Source organism: Saccopteryx bilineata, chromosome 2 (genome assembly GCF_036850765.1).
Source record: "Saccopteryx bilineata isolate mSacBil1 chromosome 2, mSacBil1_pri_phased_curated, whole genome shotgun sequence".
Classification (NCBI taxonomy): Eukaryota; Metazoa; Chordata; class Mammalia; order Chiroptera; family Emballonuridae; genus Saccopteryx; species Saccopteryx bilineata.
The window spans coordinates 176,680,248-176,698,598 of NC_089491.1; the positions used below are offsets into that span (position 1 = coordinate 176,680,248).

At 41.0% G+C, this 18,351-nt stretch overlaps 1 protein-coding gene across 42 annotated transcripts in view; it reads right to left on the bottom strand.

The window, feature by feature from the left end:
- The window catches only part of R3HDM2 (R3H domain containing 2), a 240,913-nt gene that overhangs the window by 113,197 nt on the left and 109,365 nt on the right, over positions 1–18,351 (bottom strand). For 5 of the 42 annotated variants that reach the window (XM_066258788.1, XM_066258783.1, XM_066258775.1 and 2 more), the window contains one exon: positions 5,389–5,632. The exons of the other annotated variants lie outside the window; for them this stretch is intronic. The gene's annotated coding sequence lies outside the window, so the exon portion shown is untranslated. The remainder of the gene's footprint in view (positions 1–5,388; positions 5,633–18,351) is intronic. 42 annotated transcript variants of the gene reach the window in all.

Consider the following 18,351-nt stretch of genomic DNA (forward strand, 5'->3'; position numbering starts at 1 on the left):
AGAGCACACAGGAGAAGCAACCATCAGCTTCTCTACCCTCCCTTTTCTCTCACCCTTTCTCTTCCCTTCCCACAACCATGGCTCAAATAGCTCAAGCTAGTTGGCACCGGGCACTGAAAATGGCTCTATGGCCTTTGCCTCTGGCACTAAAAAAAATAAAAATAAAAAAATGGCTTCGGTTGCAAGGGAGCAATGGCCCTAGATGGGCAGAGCATTGCCCCCTAGCTGGCATGCCAGATGGATACTGGTCGGGGCGCATGCAGGAGTCTCTCTGTCTCCCCTCCTCTCATTAAAATAAAATTAAAAAATGCAATCTGATTATTTTCACCTATTAATTACAGTGCTTAGATCACCACCATTTAATGTGATTAAGTCCAACCATCTTGCTACTTGTTTTCTATTTGTCCAACTAATACATCTTCTCTTTTCTGTACATCTTTTAGATTAATTGCATTTTTATGATTCAGTTCTATCTGCTTTAGTGGCTTATTAACTATACTTTGCTTTTTCCCCCAATGTAATTTCTTACCACTTCACATATAAGAACCTTAGAATAATACAACCTTTTGAGAAACTACTGTCATTCTTTTTTTTTCTACATGTTATAAATCCCACAATACAGTTTTGTTATTTTTGTTTTAAATAGTCAATTATCTTTTAAGTGGTTTTTTAAAAGGCTACTATTTTCTATACAGATTTCTGATTCTCCTCATTCTTTTATGTAAATCTAAATTTTCATCTGGTATAGTTTTATCCTGCCTTCAACATTTCTTGTATGGTAGTCTGGCGGTATTTAAGTCTATCAGCTCTTGGGACACACAGGAACAAAGTCATGAAAAAAGGAGGATTTGGTGTGATACTAGCAGTAATCTCTGCACCTTTCACAGGGCTTCCAACAGTGCTATGTTGAGACACAGAATTCGGAGGTTCACAACCTGTGATCCAAAGGAGTCACTATGAGGGCCCAGAGAATACTTGCCATTTCCAGTGGAAGACAAATGGTGGTTCTAGTTATGATGTCTATGCACTTTGGATCTGGATTTGCCACACCATTTTTTATAATAAGACACCAAATACTTAAGAAATAAGGATATTTTAGTTAATTCATGAAACAGATATGAAAAAGAGCATTTTAAGATGTATTTATTTTAAAAAATGAATCAAATGTTGAATTCAACATACTAGAGGTGTTTGCAAATAAACTTATGGCATGAATCCTAAATGCCTCTTCTCTAAGATCCAAAATGAGAAAAAAACCTATTAGCTCTTGTATATTTTTATTTTATTAAAATTTTTTTCAATTACAGTTGACATACAATACCACATTCATTTCATGTGTACAACCCAGTGATTAGATATTTATATAACTTACCAAGTGATAACTCTGATAAATCTAGTACCTATTTGACACCATACAAAGTTATTATAATTTTATTCACTATATTTTCTATGCTGGACTTTACATCCCATGACTATTTTGTAACTACCAACTTGTAGTTAATCCCTTCACCTTTTTACCCATCCCCCCAACTCCCCTCCCACCTGGTGACTGTCAAAATGTTCTCTGTATCTTATCAGTCTGTTTCTGTTCTGCTTATTATTTTGTTTTTGAGACTCCATATGAGTAAAATCACCTGGCATTTGTCTTTCTCCATAAGACTTATTTCACTCAATACAATACCCTCTTGGTCCATCCATGCTGTTGAAGATGGCAAGATTTCATTCTTTTATACAGTTTAATCATATTCCATTTTATATATGCACCACTTCTTTCTCCATTCATCTCTTGATGGACATTTAGGTTGTTTCCATATTCTGACAATTGTAAATAATATTACAATAAACATGGATGTATATGTTTTTTTAATTTACTGTTTTGGGTTCCTTTAGATAAATACTAAGAATTGGAATTGCTGGATCCTTCTTTGTCTCTTGTTATCTACTCTATTTTTTTGTTTGTTTTTTTAATTCATTTTAGAAAGGAGGGGGAAGAGGAGCAGGAAGCATCAACTCCCATATGTGCCTGGACCAGGCAAACCCAGGGTTTTGAACCAGTGGCCCCAGCATTCCAGGTCAACGTTTTATCCACTGAGCCACCACAGGTCAGGCCTGTCGCGTTTTAAAATCCATTTTGTCTGGTATATGTATTTAAAAACCATTTTGTCCAGCATACCCTAGCTTACCCTCCTCCCCCATTTCTATTTTCATGAAACATCTTTTCCATCCCTTTACTTTCAGTCTGTGGAGTTTTCTGATCTGAAGTGAGTCTCTTGTATACAGCATCTATAAGGGTCTTGTTTAGTTATCCATTTAGCCACTGTATGTCTTTTGATTAGAGTATTTAATCCATTTGCATTTAACATAATTGTTGATAGATTGTATTTAATGCCATTTTACTGTTCATATATATATATATATATATATTTTTTTTTTTTTTTTTTTTTTTTTTTTCTTCAAGACCCTTTAACATTTTTTGTAATTCTGGTAGTTTTCTCTTGTCTTGGAAGCTCTTTATCTGTCCTTCAATTCTAAATGATAGCTTTGCTGGGCAGAGTAATCTTGGTTGTAGGTTCTAGTTTTTCATCACTTTGAATATTTCATTCCAATTCCTTTTGGCCTGCAGTTTCTGTTGAGAAATCAGCTGACAGTCTTATGGGAGCTCCATGTAAATAACTGCTTTTCTCTTGCTGCTTTAAAATTCTCTATTTAATCTTTGGTGTTTTAGTTATAATGTGTCTTATTATGGGCCTCTTTGGGTTCAGCTTGTTTGGGACTTTCTGTGCATCCTGGACTTGTACACCTATTTTCTTTATCAGGTTAGGGAAATTTTCTATCATCAGAAAGGGTTTCAATTGCTTGCTCTCTCTCTCCTCCTTCCAGCATCCTCTATGATGCAAATTTTGATATGCCTGAAGTTTTCCCAGAGGCTCCTTAAACTATCCTTATTTTTAAAAAATTTTATTTTTGCTGTTCTGATTGCACATTTTCTGCTGCCTTATCTTCTAAATCAAATTTGAGCCTATGCTTCATCTCTGTACTACTGAGTCCCTGTATTCCTCATTTCAGTTTGTGTATTCTTCATTTCTGACTGGTTATGTTTTCTATCTCCATTCTTGTTTCCTACCTCTCTGTTGAAGTCCTGAGTTCATCTAATCATCCCCTAAGTTCATTGAACATCCTTACAACCAGTGTTTTGAACTCTGCATCTAGTAGATTGCTTGTCTCCATTTTGCCTAGTTCTTTAGTTTCTAGAGTTTTGTTCTATTATTTCATTTGGGACCTGTTTCTTTGTTTTATTTCTTCATTTTGGTTGCAGTCCTGTATTTGTTTCTATGTATAAGGTGGAGCTGCTATGTCTCCTGGCCTTATGTAGGTGTCGTGTAGAACCCAGTGGCACAGCCTCCTGGGTCACCCAAGCTAGGTGCTCCAGGTATGAACCCCCATGCCCCGTGTGGCTGTGTGCACTCTCCTGTTGTAGTTGAGCCTTGACTGCTGTTGACATGTCAATGAAAGGGCTTTATCTCCCAGGTCGATAAGCTGTGAGAACTGGCCACCACTACCATGGAGGATCTGCTGTGCAGCAGCTGACCTCACACAAGGGGACTTACTACAGTAGGGCTTCTGCTGCCTGCTGAGTCTGCCACTCATGGAAGTGGTTGTGTGGGTGCTTCAGCATGGTCAGAAGCTGTCCACCAGGTGTGCTAATTCTTGAGCCTCCTGGGAGATGCAGGACAAGGTCAGCTGCTGCCTGTACCCTGGCGAGAGTCCCTTGGCATGAACTACAGAGAGATCTTTAGATGGCTTCTACTTGTATTGGGCTCAGAGGTACCTTGGAGAGGCCAAGCTGTGAACCAATGCCAGCTGCCACTAGTGCCAGCCTAGGACCAATTACCCAAAGGTACATGGCACACTGAGGCCAGATTCTGCTTGAGATTTTAGGAAAGTCCAAAGTATGAATCAAGATAGGCCGTTTGTATGGAAAAGTTACTGGAAACAGCTTAGATGAGCCTGAAGGTTGGGTGGGGCGAAGTAAAGTATTACCAAGGCTGATAAAGACTCAGATATGATACTCACCTGCCCGCTCTGTCAGGGCAGGGCTCAGCAAAGAAACAAAGGCCTCTGTCAACACCACTGTCTCAAAGAAAGCTGCCCTTTCAGCCCTTGCTCCAATATAAGACAATTCAGTTCCTACCTGAATGTCCTTGGTACCTTTCAAGCTGCTGTCCCAGCAATGGAACTCAGAGCAAATGCATCTGAGTAGGATCATGCACAGAATCTTTAAGAGGAACAACTGGGGCTCCAGCCTCAATCCCCACTGGTTTTCACAGTCAAGAGTTATGGGGTATTCTCTTCCTTGCACTGGAACCCTGGACTGGGGGGCCTGGTGTGGGGCAGGGTCCCCTCAGTGCTTAGGAGTACCTGTTTAGCCAAGATATCCCTCCTGACTTTTAACTACCACACACAGATGTGGGATCAGCTCATTCTAAGTCTCTGCCCCTCCTACCATTCTCAATATGGATTCTTCTACAAACCTTAGTTATAGGACTTCTGTTCAGCTAGATTTCAGGCACTGTGAATGATTGTTGTTCTGTAGTTCGTTGTAATTATGATGTGACTATGGGATGATGAAAGCACATTTACCTATTTTGCCATACCTCTTATATATTTTATTTTATTTTCGTGTGTGACAGAGACAGAGAGAGGAACAGACAGACAGGAAGGGAGAGAGGTGAGAAGCATCAACTCTTTGTTGCAGCACCTTAGTTTCTCAGTGATTGCTTTCTCATATGTGCCTTGTCCGGAGGGCTACAGCAGACCGAGTGACCCCTTGCTCAAGCCAGCAACCTTGGGTTTTAAGCTGGTGAGCCTTGCTCAAACCTGATGAGCCCACGCTCAAACTGGTGACCTTGGGGTTTCGAACCTTGGTCCTCCGCGTCCCAGTCTCTATCCACTGAGCCACCACCTGGTCAGGCCCTCTTGTATATTTTAAAAGGCTTTATTTCATCTTCATTATTTTCATTGTGATAAGATTCATATACCACACAATTAACTCATTTAAAGTGTATTATTTAATGGTTTTTAGTATAGTCATAGTTGTGCTTCCATCACCAAAATCAATTTTAGATCATTTTTCATGCCCCCCCCCAGATCCTATATCCTTTAGCAATAATTCCCCATTTTCTCCCAATCCTCAGCCCCAAGCAACGTACTTTCTGTCCCTAGACATTTGTCCATTCTGCATATTTTCCTCTTTAATTTTGAAAGGTATTTTCACTGCATATACAATTTTAGGTTTACAGATTTTGTTCATGTAGCACTTTAATGTTACTCCAATATCTTCCTTCTGGCTTACCTGAGTTCTGATAAAAAGTGTGCCACAATTCTTACCTTGTATATTAGTCTGTTACCGATGCCATAACAAAGTAACACGGACTGGATGCTTTAGACGCTATTTATTTTCTCACAGTTCTAAATGCTATAAGTCTTAACATCCAAGTCTCCATAGCTTTGGTTTCTCTTGAGGCCTCTTTTCTTGGCTTGCTGGTGGCAACCTTCTCACTGTGTCTTCATATGATCTTTCCTCTGTGCACATATGCCCCTGGTGTCTCTTTGTGCATCCAAATTTTCTCATCTTATAAGGACATAGACTGAATTAGGGTCCACCATAATAGCCTCATTTTAACTTAATCTCCTGTTTAAAGTTCTTTTCTTCAAATATATTCATATTCTAAGGTAAGGAGCTTAGCATCAACATACAAATTCAGAGAGATATAATTCAGCCCATAACACCTCTGTATATAACATTTGTGTATGGTTTTTGTTTTTGTTTTTTTGGTCTGCTTTGAAAACTTTCTTTTTCCATTAGTTTTAAGCAATTTGATTAAGATGTGCCTTGGTATAGCTCTCTTAATAATTTTTTTTTTGGTATTTTCCTGAAGTTAAAAGAAGCAGGGAGGCAGTCAGAGAGACTCTCACATGTGCCTGACTGGGATCCATCTGGCATGCCCACCAGGACTTTTTTTTTAGTACAAAATATAAAAGTATTTCATTATTACTTCAAAAATGAAAACCAAATCTATACTATTATTTTTTAAAGGTACAGACTAACTCAGAGTTGTCCAACAGGGTAGGGGTACAAACAAGGTTTCTCCTTCTCCAGTGCCTGCTTACAGTGATATGAAAAAAGAAAGTATTTTTAAAAATAAAAAATACAGACCTGGCCAGATAGCTCAGTTGGTTGGAGCATTGTCCCTAAGTGTAGAGATTTAATCCCTGGTCAGATCAATGTTCCTGTCTCTCTTTCTCTACCTGCCTTCCTCTTTCTCTGAAGTCAATAAAATAAACATTTATTTATTTTTTATTATTATTATTTTTTTTTACAGAGACAGAGAGTGAGTCAGAGAGAGGGATAGACAGGGACAGACAGACAGGAACGGAGAGAGATAAGAAGCATCAATCATTAGTTTTTCAGTGTGCGTTGCAACACCTTAGTTGTTCATTGATTGCTTTCTCATATGTGCCTTGACCGCGGGCCTTCAGCAGACCAAGTAGCCCCTTGCTGGAGCCAGTAACGTTAGGTTCAAGCTGGTGGGCTTTTGCTCAAACCAGATGAGCCCGTGCTCAAGCTGGCGACCTCGGGGTCTCGAATCTGGGTCCTCTGCATCCCAGTCCGACGCTCTATCCACTGCGCCACCGCCTGGTCAGGCAACATTTAATAAATAAAAATAAAGAATATGCAAGTAAAAGTGTACTCTTTTATCACAGAGAAAGAAAGTAGTAGCAACACCAAGAAAGAGAAAAATATTTTCATGAAAGACAAGATGGAGGAAAAAACAGATGAAGACAAAAGAGAAACACCAGTTCTGATATGTCAGAAAACAGAAAAGAAATATCATTCAAAATATTTGTCTCGCTCTTAGATTTTGCCATCCTTCTTCCAAGCCTACAGTTGTTCAAAGGTAAGAGAACAGGCAGTGAGAATACTCCCAATCAAAACAAATGTATCGCCCACAACCCGTACCTCAAGACCAGAGAATTTTTTTTTTTTCTTTTTTTTTTTTTCATTTTTCTGAAGCTGGAAACAGGGAGAGACAGTCAGACAGACTCCCGCATGCGCCCGACCGGGATCCACCCGGCACGCCCACCAGGGGTGACGCTCTGCCCACCAGGGGGCGATGCTCTGCCCATCCTGGGCGTCGCCATGTTGCGACCAGAGCCACTCTAGCGCCTGGGGCAGAGGCCACAGAGCCATCCCCAGCGCCCGGGCCATCTTTGCTCCAATGGAGCCTTGGCTGCGGGAGGGGAAGAGAGAGACAGAGAGGAAAGCGCGGCGGAGGGGTGGAGAAGCAAATGGGCGCTTCTCCTGTGTGCCCTGGCTGGGAATCGAACCCGGGTCCTCTGCACGCTAGGCCGACGCTCTACCGCTGAGCCAACCAGCCAGGGCAAGACCAGAGAATTTTAAACTGCTCCCAAATAGTCATATTTATAACTAAATAAATCTAAATTCAGTGCTGTGCTTTTCATAGGGATTCCTCCATCATCTCTCCTAAAATCATAACAACTGTAAAAACATTAAATAAACATCATCACTGGCCCTGGCTGGTTGGCTAAGAGGTAGAGCATCGGCCCAGGGTATAGGAGTCCTGGGTTTGATTCCTAGTCAGGGCACACAGGAGAAGCACCCATTTGCTTCTCCACCCCTTCTCTCTCTCTCTCTCTCTCTCTCTCTCTCTCTGTTTTTCTTTGCCTCCCACAGCCATGGCTCAGTTTGAGCAAGTTGGCCCCAGGTGCTAAGGATGGCTCCATGACCTTGCCTCAGGTGCTAAAATAGCTCGTTGCTGAACATGAGCAACAGAGCAGCAGCCTCAGATGGGCAGAGCATTGCCCATCTTATGGGGTGGATTCTGATTGAGGCACATTCAGGAGTCTGTCTCTGCCTCCCTGCCTCTCAATTAAAAAAAAAAAAAGAATCAGCATAGCACTATCTCTATCTTTGAGTAGTTTAAGGAAAGAATACTGCATAACTTCTATTTTCCCCAATGCTGCCAAAATAAAATAAAAACCTGAAAGTCTGAATGCTCTTACAGTATATCACAGATTGTGGCCTGGTCCCATACTGCCTTGCAGCCTTCCTAAGCGGGACCAGTGGGATTTAACATGAACTAAATCTGTCAACCAAGTTGAAGACAGACACATGGGTTCTAATGAGCAGTGGTGAAAAAACATACAGCTCTATTCAGCTCCAAACAATGATAAATAATTGAGGAAAAGAACTGTCACAATACAGAACACATAGCAATTGGATTTAAAAATAGACCACAGGCTATATAGAACCTAGGTGGGAGAATCAGAAGTCATAGAAAATGTTATGTCAACAAATTCCCAAGCCCTTGCAATACAGGATGCTACTGAAATTGTCACTCAAAACAGATGCCAGAGCCTGACCTGGGGTGGCGCAGTGGATAAAGCGTCAACCTGGAACGCTGAGGTCACCAATTCAAAAACCCTGGGCTTGCCTGATCAAAGCACATATGGGAGTTGATGCTTCCTGCTCCTTCTCCCCTTCTCTCTCTCCTCTCTAAAAATGAATAAATAAAATGTAGAAAATACCATGCCACAGTCGCAGAGCTCCAGGGAAAAGCTACCTGGTCTCATCTCTCCAGGCAGAGGAGAACAGAAGCTCCATATCCACGCATGCTGCAAATGGCTTCTCCAGTCTACCTGAATCATTACCAGCTAGAAGCAGCGGTCACTGGGACTTGGACATGAGCTGCAAAGTATAGAATGGTGACAACAATTCCAGTGCCATGCGGACTTTTCCTGGATGTGGACTTTTCCTGGACTCTTGCTCTCTGTGACAGATCCTACAGACTGAACTGTGGTTGGGTTGCATTTTTCAGGGATTTGACATGGTGATGGGGCCAACTTGGACTTGGTGAACATGTTAAGGACACTACTCTTTTATGGATTCTTGCTGTATTAGCCAAGAGTTTGCTTAAAGGCTTTTAATCACTGTAAAAAAAAAATAGAAGGCTGGATAAAGAAGATGGGGCACATATACACCATGGTATACTAGTCAGCTAGAAGAAATGATGACATTGGATCACTTACAGCAGATTGGTGGAATCTTGATAACATTATGCAGAGCGAAATAAGCGAATCAGAAAAAAAACAAGAACTGCAGAATTCCATACATTGGTGGGACATAAAAGTGAGACTAAGAGACATGGACAGGAGTGTGGTGGTTACGGGGGGTGGGAGGAGGGAAGGAGGGAGGGGGGGAGGAGTACAAAGAAAACAGGATAGAGGGTGACGGAGGACGATCTCTCTTTGGGTGATGGGTATGCAACAGAACTAAATGACAAAATAACCTGGAAATGTTTTCTTTGAATATATGTACCCTGATTTATTGATGTCACCCCATTTAAATAAAAATTAAAAAAAAATTTAAAAAAATGTAGAAAAGAAAAAAAGAAATGCCAGAATTCTAATGTGCTTTTTCTTTTTCTTTCTTTTTTTTTTTTTAGCGAGAGAGACAGAGACAGACATGAAGGGAGAGAGATGAGAAGCCTCAACTCATAGTTGCAATACTTTAGTTGTTCATTGATTGCTTTCTCATATGTGCTGTGACTGGGAGCTCCAGCCAGGCTAGTGACCCCTTGCTCAAGCCAGCAACAATGGGGTCATGTTTATGATCCTACACTAAAGCTGGAGACCCCACACTCAGGCTGGTGAGCCTGCCCTCAAGCAGATGAACCTGCACTCAAGCCAGTGACCTCTGGGTTTCAAACCTGGGTCTTCAGTATCCCAAATGGATGCTCTAGCCACCGCGCCACCGCCTGGTCAGGCCACTGACTGCTTCCTCATATGTGCCTTGACCTGACTGGGGGGCTCCAGCCAAGCCAGTGACCCCTTGCTCAAGCCAGCTATCTTGGGGCCATGTCTATAATCCCACGTTCAAGCCAGTGAATCACACTCAAACCAGTGACCTCAGGGTTTTGAACTGGTCTTCAGTGTCCCAGGTTGATGCTCTATCCACTGTGCAACCACCTGGTCAGGCTCTAATGTGCTTTTTCAAAAATCAAGTATTTTTCAACAACTTGGCAAATGGTAATGAGAGAACTAATAAACATTACTGCTATTTGGCAATAGCACTTATAGATAAAAGAAATATGATACGAAAGACATGTTTTTAAGAAAAAAATTAAAAGAAGGTTAAAATTCTACTTCATATTATCACCAATTTCTAGGTCCAACATCAAGTTGAACTTTTACTTACTAATTATCCTCTAGTATTGAGGGTACATAGCACTCAAGATTTTTCTATCTCTAACAAATCTGACCATGCAACACATACAAACAATGAGGTTCTTGCCCATTAACAAAAAGGACAGCTTAAAAACAGGACAGAAGCCATAATTATGTTTCTATCAGATTTATATTAAACTCCAAGTCTGAAAGACTGATTAATTTATAATTAGATGAGGACAGTCCAAGATCATGGGTGCATGTGGACTGTGCAGGTGTAACACACTCAAGAATGCTTCAAATACAGGGTCTGATGAATAGTGTGCCAGTCTTAAGTCTGGCATCCTGAGGATTATAAGAATGACCAGAACCCAAATGTATTCTACAAACTCAACAATGTGTGTGATGAAGAAATAACACATTACATCAAAACTGCATTTCCCCACAGTCTTCAAAATATATACCTGAGATCAATTTCAGACAACTGAACATTTTAGGACCATATAAGGATGACTAATCTATCTATTACGTATGAGATAAATATAAAAGAAACCATAATCTGTAGGAATATGCTCTGAAAATATGCAAAGTTAGAATAACAATTAGAGACAGTGAAGTGTCCTAGGGTGAAAGTCCTGAGTGGACAAGAGTCCAGGGGCCTCTCTAACCCTGTACTGGAAACAGCAAAACAACAGAATAAGATTCAGTAACAAGAAATGTAGGCTCTTGGAACAGAGATTAAAAAGTCAGCATGTTCTTTGTCCTTCCTTCACCCCCTAAAAACTTCTGCTGTCTGCTTCCTTGAGTTATTTGTACTGGCTAATAAATATCTGAGTGAGGCAGAGGATGGGGCTTCAGTCCTTCAGTCTGTTTGACTGGGGCTGTTCTCTCCCCCGGCCCCTCAGAGCATTCCATTTGGTCTCTGAGTAGTTCACTGTTGCTGAACAAGTGGTGCCCTGTGTGAGAATTGGGAACCAAAGGTAAGGTTCGCTACTTCAAGTTGTTCAGTATTGCAGCGACATGTGGTTCCCCAAATGAGGAACCAGACAAAATGACTTCCTCTAAAGCCTGGCAAAGGAAAAGTATGTCCGTTCATCCCATTTGGTAAGAGACACAAGCAGCAGGGTAATAGCCCTTAAATGCTTGTGGCAAGGTCCCTTCTAGGGTTCAGGCCAGGGGATTTCCCTTTCCCTTCATCTCTCCTTCATCATGAGGCATTCCCTTTCCTCTGAGCAGCAGTCACAAATGACAGCTACAGGACTCCTCAGAGCTGCAGGCTGTCGGGTCGGAATTTAACTGCCCTCTTGCTCATGATCTGACAGCAATGGCTTTAGTATCCGAAGGAGGGAAGTTTAGACTTAGGAGACTGCGAAAGCACAAGTGGTGAGTGGACAAGAGTTGAAGGGAATGGTTTTACCAAGGGGATGGTTGAAGCAATCAGGACGGGATATGAACGACCCCTTGGGATTGGAAAGGGTTTGCAAACACTGTTCTCAGCCCAAACCTCAGACCAGCCCTTCCCACTAAATGTTTCACTGACCCTAACCAGCAGGAAGCAGCTACAGAAGAAGAGACCTTCATCCCTTTTCCTTGAAAAACAAAAGGCTGGAATATTAGGTTTGGGTCCAGGGTGTCTTTAAATTCAAGGCAGACTATAAAAATGGGAGAGGTCATGCTAGGACCTCAATATAAAGGGGAGGGGGAGGGAAGGACACTTTTAAAATCCAAGCAGCTCTGTAGCCCATCTCCTTCCTTCTTTTCGGTCATCTTGAAAGGCTGCTAAGGACAAATAAAGAGTCTTGCCCTCCTGCAATTATTAATAATACTGTAAGGTATAAAGTTAGGCCAAATTATTTTAACCAAGTGGTCTAGAAATACATTTGATATCACTACTAGTTTAAATTTGATTGTCTTTTAAAGTTCTTAACAAAAAATGTTTGTTTTCCCTAGGTTTACAAAATATTCCTGTTATCTTTGTTATGTCTTCTAAAATATGAGTTTGTTTGCCAATAATAGAACCTGTTTCTAAAGGTCATGAAATATGTTCATAAAAGTATCAAATCTAAAATTGCTAATTACTTAGTCCTCACTGAAAGTTAAGGTTTTTACAAGTTGAGAATTTTGATTAATTAGAAAGAAATGGTATGGTTTTAATGATACGAGGTATAAGGTATAGAGATACTTTGGAAAGGAAAAGAAAGAAAGGCCTAACCTGTGATGGCGCAGTGGGTAAAGCGTCGACCTGGAATGCTCAGGTTGTTGGTTCAAAACCCTGGGCTTGCCCAGTCAAGGCACATACAACAAGCAATCAGTGATCAACTAAAGTAAAGCAACTATGAGTTGATACTTCTCAAGCTCCCTACCTCTCTCTCTCCTTTCTGTAAAATCAATAAATAAAATCTAATTTTTAAAAAAGGAAGAAAGTAAACAAGTTCTGAAAGCTAGTTATATCTGAATAGATAAGGAAGTTTATGAAAGCTGCAGAAGGTATGTGCAGGTTGTAGGTTTGTGCAGAGGAAAAAATAAAGAGAAGGAACTGAGAAAGTAGATAAAGGTGAGAAAAAAAAAGAAAGGACTTTAGAAACGGGGCTGTCCTGAAAGGAAAATGAAAAGGAACATTAAAATATTCTTAGGGGCCTCAAGAGCTTGAGAAATTCACCCAACCATACAGCTATTACAGAAAGAGCCAATAAGCCTGCTTAAGCCCCAACTATACAAACAAAAAAGGGGGAGTCATGAGGAGAGACTCACCCCACAAGATTAATTGTACAAGGCTCTTTTTTACTCTTAACTTTTTAAACATTTCTTCATCTGGACTTACTGCAGCCAAGAGGCATAACCCTCTTTTGTTGTATGGGTATATATTAGCTGGCCCTGAGTGACAGAGTCCAGTCAAATTACTAACCTAGGGGCAAGAGTATGTTGCAATTTTGTCATCAACAGGTCCTCTTTGAATACCAGCGAGAAACGTGAAGCCTTGTCAAATTTGGGATCAGTTCCTAGAAAGCAACTCAGTTCCAGAGATCCAGAAGCTGAAAGTGAATCCACCTCCAGAAATGAACCCAAAAAAAGAGGAGGACACCTAACTTGCTCCCAAACACTCAGGTAGCACCTGACATCACCTGGGACACTTTAAAACAGGGGTCCCCAAAATTTTTACACAGAGGGCCAGTTCACTGTCCCTCAGACCATTGGAGGGCCAGATTATAAAACAAAACTATGAACAAATCCCTATGCACACTGCACATATCTTATTTTAAAGTAAAAAAACAAAATGGGAATACAATATTTAAAATAAAGAACAAGTAAATTTAAATCAACAAACTGACCAGTATTTCAATGGGAACTATGCTCCTCTCACTGACCACCAATGAAAGAGATGCCCCTTCCAGAAGTGCGGTGGGGGCCGGATAAATGGCCTTAGGGGGCCACATGCAGCCCATGGGCTGTAGTTTGGGGACCCCTGCTTTAAAACATCTAACCAGGCATGCTAAAGAAGTTTTGCAAAATACAGACCCACCTGTAACCCCTAAAAACCTGTTTCTCTCTATGCTTGCCCTTTACCTTCCACTGCAACCACCTAACCACCTTACCCTCTGTTAATCTTTACTAAAACAAAAAAAGAGATATGTAGCAATATACTCTGAAAATATGCTGAATTAGGAAAACAATTAGACAGAAAGTTGCCCTGGGCGGATGAGAGTCCAAGGGCCTCTCTGACCCTGTGCTGGAAACAGCAAAACAGCAGGATAAGATTCAGTAACAGAAATGTTTAGGCTCTCAGAACAGAGATTAGGAGTCAGCATGTTCCTTGTCCTTCCTTCACCCCCTGAAAACTTCTTCTGTCTGCTTCCTTGAATTATTTGTACTGGCTAATAAATATCTGAGTAAGGCTGGGGACAGGGCTTTAGTCCTTCGGTCTGCTGAATGGGGCTGTTGCCTCTCCTCAGCCCCTTGGAGCATTTCATTTGGTCTCCGACTAGTTTATTGTCACTACGACAATAATCTAGTCATTTTAGATATTGCTTTATTCTCACTAAGCAAAACAAACAGTACTGAATAAATTCTTGTTTAGTATAAACTACAGATAAATACATAAACAGACCCAAATGCTCTGCCTCACCTTCCTTTAGAAGAAAAACAATGTCTCCTCATGACTGTCCCACTTAACCTAAACTACACAAAGATCAGACTGCACTTGGGATAAAAAAAAATTTTTTTTCAATTCTTAAATTCTCTAGATTCTATGACCAAACATTAAATAGTATTTTCAAAGGTGAAACAGACTGGTTCATTTAAAACATGGTCTAGTCCTGGCCTATTGCCTCAGTGGATAGAGCATCAGGCCAATCTGTCGACGACTTCAGTTCAATGCCCAGTCAGGGCACACATGAGAAGCGACTATAAGCTCCTATTCCCATCCCTCTCTCCCTTCTCTCTCTCTTCCTCTCTTGTAGCCAGTGGCTCAACTGGTTTGAGCATGGGCCCCGGGTGCTAGGGATAGCTCAGCTGGTCCAAGCATTGGCCTTGGGGACTGAAGACACTTCGGTTCATTGGAATGTCATCCCCAGACAGGAGCTGCCAGGTGGATCCCACGCATGCAGGAGCCTGTTCATCTCCCCTCCTCTCACTTAAAAAACAAACAAACAAAATATATGGTCCAAGACCTGGCTGGTAGCTTAATTGGTAGGAGTATCGTTCCAATATATTAAGGTTGCTGGTCTGATCCATAGTCAGGACACATACAAAAATCAACCACTGAATGCATAAATATGTGGAGCAACAAATTGATGTTTCCATCTCTCTTTTCCTCTCTCAAAATCAAACAAATAAACAAAACATGGTCCATATAAAGCACTTTTCTAGCCATAACATAACATGGTTGGATGAGCTCTTTGCTGTCCCTGCTCTACTCACCAGACAGTGAGCCGTCACTTCTCTTTCTGTAAATTCAAGTTTTCCTACTATTGACAAGAGACAGTTTGATCAGATGGATCTTGGTTTGAGTTCTGGCATTAGTATCACCCTTCATTATGATAAAACAACCATATTCTGGGTCTCACACTTTAGATAGGTCCACTCTGATCCCCATCTAATTTACCTATCCCCTCAAAAACCTGACTTTATCAACCTTAACTATAAGATGGATCCAGAACTCCCTGCCCAAGCCCATTTCCAAAGTAAAGCCCACTTACAGAGCCTTCACTGAATCTCTTCTCAAAACTCTGTCCTCCTATAGTCAATACCCACTACTGTACATATCCCACAGTCTGAATGGTGAACAATGGTGAGGAGACGGGTACAAATAGAGACTAGACTTAGAGGGCCTTCCTGCACTATCCCATATTATCTCAGCAGTTTGAGGAATCCAAGAATTCTAGCCTGTAGATCATTATGAAAACACACCTGTCTAGGTAGAAGAAAATTTTTTCCAAGTTTTTAAAAAACTTTTTTTAAAATCTTATTTTTATTAATTTTAATGCAGTGACATTGATAAATCAGGGTACATATGTTCTGAGAAAATATCTCCAGATTATTTTGACCTTTGATTATGCTGCACACCCCTCACTCAAAGTCAAATCGTCCTCTGTCACCTTCTATCTGGTGTTCTTTGTGCCCCTACCCTCCCCCCACTCCCTCCCTCTCCTTCCTTGCCCCTTCCCCACCCCTCCACCCCACTCCCTGTTACCATCACATTCTTGTTCTTGATTTATAACTTAAATAGTTAGACATATGGAATATGTGTTTCCATTCATGTTCTTGCCCTAGGATTTAAAATTATTAGAAGCAGGCCTACCTAGCCCTATCACATACCAACCAGCTCTATCACATACCAGTAACTGCTTCTATAAATCTCACTGTACTGACCTGTAAAAAATAAGCTAACTAAAACCTCCTTTATAGTATTTTAATGCAATAAAATAATTTTCAAATTAAATTTCAAAATAATTTTGCAGGGTGCCTGATGCACAGCAAATACGTGACAAACTAAGTGTATTCTTATTGGCTCTGGATTACTGCTCTGCCTAGTATGGGCAAAAAAGGGACCATAAGGGCAAAAAGGTCAGTTCCCGAAAAACCACAACCAAACACAGCCATTTGTGAGTCTCATTTTAAGGATTTCTGTCATTTACTACACAAAGTTCTAGTGGTATTATTTTTCTTACAACCATCTTTCCACGAAAATGTAAGCTCTATTCTTTCTAACTTATAAAAAAGATAAACGCTACCTAAGCTTACTGTGGTAATCATTTCAGAATATATGTATATCAAGTCAATACTGTGCTACATCTTAAACTTACATGGCACTACTGTGATTTATATCTTACTAAAACTAGAAAAAATGTAAGGTCTACAAAGGCAGGGATTTTTCCTTTTTTCTTCACTACTATAACCCTTATTCTCAGTTCCTGGCATAATAAATATGAATTTGTTAAGAAACTATTAACTACAAAAAGCAAGTATAGAATGATTATCTGACACCCCAATGTCAAAATAATATGAAAGCAAGCCTGGCATAACCAGAAAATAAATTATTTATATATGGTTACTTCACTTCTCTAATTCCTCTAATTTCAGAATAGTTTCCTTAAAAATGAAATGCATGAAAACATTAGAGTATACTTTTAACATGAGGACATTTCTACTCTCTCCAACTTTGCTTTGTCATCTACCTGCACAGGGATACTAATAATACTCAGTAATTTCATACATAATCCTACTAGAGAGAAGAATCCAATTAACTAAACTGTCCTAAAGCTCTTGTTCTAAGCAGCAAATATGATGGAATATAGTAAAAAGAAATCCAAAAGGAGTAAGTTAGGAAAAGGTACTTTTCTACATGTCTCTCATGCTTTTATCCCTAACCCCTTCAGTCTTGCATAGGTCAATCACATCAACTCCTAAGAATTCAAAGCAAGCCTACAAACTATATCCAACATCCCATCACACTCTCAAAAACATATTTTGGTTTTCAAATTTCCTTAACATATTTATCTCTAATAAACAGTTCTAAACTAAAGTTTAGAATATTGTGGCAGAAGTAGGTAATTTGGAATCATATCTATTCCGAAACAAATTGAAATGATTTTGACAACATCATACAAGACTCTCAGGGAGAATGATGGCTGGAAAAGAAGATAGCTCAAGAGCATATCCTTCAAAACTTGAGAATTAAAAGATTGTAAACAAACACATGCTAGTCTTTGTGGAGTTATACAGTGTTGGGGAAAAGGTGCTCTTGGTGGTATTAACCAGGCTCATTTTTTAGACAACACCTGAGACTGGGGTGCAAAAGAGCTAAAAGGCTTGGCTATGGCCACACCAATCAATGGTATGGCAGACACTACACCCTAGCATCTGGCTGTCCCAGGTCCAGTGCTTTTCTTTCTGTAGGCCAGGAGGCCACCTCTCTGGCTTGCAGTATCTTCTCCAGATTTATTCTCCTGCAGAGAGCACATTACTGTCTTTATATTCATTTCCAGTGAGATGCGCCTACTTTCTTCCTCCATTTCACATTTTCCACAGTCCGTCCAAGGCAGATATAGGAGCAGCAAGACTGATATAAAGTAATTAAATTGGTGTGGTGAAGCATTCATTTAAAAAAAAAAGTTTGAGTGACGTCACGGAAATGGCGCCGTGAGAAGCGCGTCCGACAGCTCTCCCCTAAATCACAACAAATTTATCAACTAGAAACAGAAAAATTTATCCTCGGAGCATTCCGGAGTTCCACACAAACTGAAAGCAAAAGGACTGTTATCACTTGAATCTGAGAGACGAGGGTGTGGAGGAAGCTACCGCAGCAGCGACGCTCATTCAAGTCGCGAGGGAGTGCGCCTGCGGTGAGTCAGCCCATATACTTGGGAACCGAGAGCCGCCGCGAGCGGCCGCCACGAGCCGCCGCGCGCGCGCCCCCCCCCCCCCCCCGTCCGGTTGAGCACTGCTGACGTTCCCAGCGGCCCGCACACTGCGAGTGGGGGTCGCCGGCCACCGGTGCCCGGAGCGCCCCACTCGCGCGCGTGCCTTGGGCATTCCACGCGCCCAGGGCGCCCTGCTGGCCCGCACACCCAGGGGGCTCCATTATCCTGCGCCTGGTGCGGTCCA